Below are 2,612 nucleotides of genomic sequence, written 5' to 3' on the forward strand. Positions count from 1 at the left end.
GATGATGATGATGGTGATATTTATAGAATACCTAGTATATTTGTTTAAAATGTTTTACGAGCATTATCTCATTTGATTTTCACAATAATCCTGGGAGATAGGAACTCTTATCACCCCCCTCACCCCCCCCCCTTTTCAGTTAAGGAAACTGAGGAAAACAGAGATTAAGCTAGTAAGTGTCTGAGGCAGAGTTTAAACTCAGGTTTTTCTGACTCTAGACTCAAAGCTCTATCCACCGCATCATGTAGTTGCTAAATGTGTACAGTTTTCAGGGGGACAGTATTATAAATAGTTCCTTGGTTTCCTGCTTCTCTTCAAATTTTGCCTCCTAGACTTGTTTTCTTTCTGTAAAACTTTTAAAATATATGTAATGTAAATTGTTCATTTTGTCCTCTGTGATATTCTTTATCTTTTGTTTGGCTATAAACTCTTCTCATGTAAAGATCTCAAATGATTTCTCCTTGTTTCTCTAAATTTTTTATGTTGTCACTCTTTACATCAAAGTCATGAATCCATCAGAAGCCTATCTTGCTGGTCTATACCTAATTTCTGCCAGACAGATTTCCAGTTTTCTCAGCAGGTTTTGTCAGATTTGAATTTTTATCACAACAGCTTGGATCTTTGGATTTACAGTGACTAGTTTCATTTTCTTCTGAAATTTGTCTATTTTACTAATCAACTTCTCTCTTGAGCATCTAATTTCTTTTATGAGATGATTACTACTTTGGAGTATAAATGGAAATTCTGTACCTCCTTATACTTTCTTTCCTTAAGATTCCTAATCTTTTCCACCTGATGAATTTCATTTATTGTGTCCATCGAATAAATAAGTTAATTTAGGTAATATTTTTTTATTATGTTTTCTTGCTCTACCCACAAGCAATTAGTATTTCCCTCATTAACAAATTATTTATTTCTATAAATGGTATTTTGTAGTTGTTTTCCTATATTTCTTTAATGTGTCTTGAAAAGGTAGACTCACAAATATTTTATCCTATGAAGTCATTGAAATGGAATTCATCTTTTTTCTCCTCCTGCTTTATTTTGCAGGAAATATGCAGAAATGCTCATGATTTATGTGGAATTATTTTATATCCTGTAACTTTGTTCAAGTTGTTAATTTTTTCATTTTTTGTTAATTCTCTAGAGTTCTCCAAAGAAACCATCATATCATCTGAATAAAGTGAATATTTTCTTTGTTCTTTACCTATGATGATTCCTTCATTTTTTTCTTGTATTGCTATAGTTACATTTCCATTATTACATCAGTAATATTAGAGAAAATGGGCAGCTATTGTTTACCACTTATATGTTGGAAAAGCTTCTATTTTTTCTCCATTATGGATAATGCTGAGTCTTGGTTTTAGAAAGGTTTTACTTTTCTATCATATTAAACAAAGGACCATTTATTTTAGTTTTCTGATATTTTAAATTTAAAATTAGTGTTGCATTGTCAATTTTTTTCTGTATCTATTAATGTAATAGGAAGGAAGGAAGAAAAGGAAAGAAAGGAAAGATGCTATAGGGGTTAAAACTGGTTTGAAGTTTGCATATTTATATACAGAATAAAACCCTCAGTACTCTTTTGCCTCAATGGTACCGTGAAGATCTGTGAGTATCTATCCCTGAAAATGAATGATTTTAAGAATCGTCTGTCTGGAACTTATTTTCATCCCTCCCTTACTTAGGTAATGTAAGAATTATATAATCCCATTAGAAAAAAGGAAGGGGCACACACTGAGCTTGGGGACAATTTCTCTACATTTTGGGGGATGTGTATGATCATATATTTCAAACATGGGGCAAAACTTACATTGATCGATTTAGTAAAGAACAATTGGTTCCAATGTAGAGTAACCATCTCCGTGTCTCTGATTTGCTTTGGCAGAAAGTCCTTGAAGTCTCAGATGATGAGACATTTGTATTGTGCTGCTACAAAACCAGAATCTGCCCTCAATAAAAGGGGGATTGAGTTTAGCCACAACTAGAGACATTTTTAGAAATTTCCAAACTGATGCCATATGTTTATTCTGCTATTGTCAGAAAAAAGAATCACTCATTTCAATTTTTAAAACTTTACATAAAAAAAAACTTTACATCAATAAGAAGAAAAAAAAAAGATTTCTTCTGTTTTTTCTAGAAGCCACAATCTTTGTGGTCCCTTTCCCCCTTTCCTAAACTCCTTTCTACATAGAACACATTTAGCAAAAGCATATCCTTTCTTCTAAGAGATATTTGTGGACATTTCTTCAAAGTTCTCAAGCTGTCTCAGTCTCTGAGGGACTGAGGCTCATCCCCTTTGTGTGGACACAATTCAATTCATTTGGCTTTGGTTGGTATTAAAGCAAACCTTTAGCCAAATAGTTCTGACTTCAACTGATGCCTTGGTATGTTTTCAAAATAAGCCTTCTATGCTTTTCCTCTTCCCTTGATAGGAACTGAATTATCACTTCCTATGTGATACCATTTCTGAGGACATTCAGGAACTCATCCATTTCTGATGGGTTCTACTAATTTCCTTTATAGGTTTTCAAAGGTATTTGGAAACATTTGTCCTCCTACCTACACCTGTGACAAATACATGTTTTTCAATTCGGAAATGAAAATGAGAT

This window comes from Vombatus ursinus, unplaced genomic scaffold (assembly GCF_900497805.2).
Source record: "Vombatus ursinus unplaced genomic scaffold, bare-nosed wombat genome assembly UNPS02014806.1, whole genome shotgun sequence".
Classification (NCBI taxonomy): Eukaryota; Metazoa; Chordata; class Mammalia; order Diprotodontia; family Vombatidae; genus Vombatus; species Vombatus ursinus.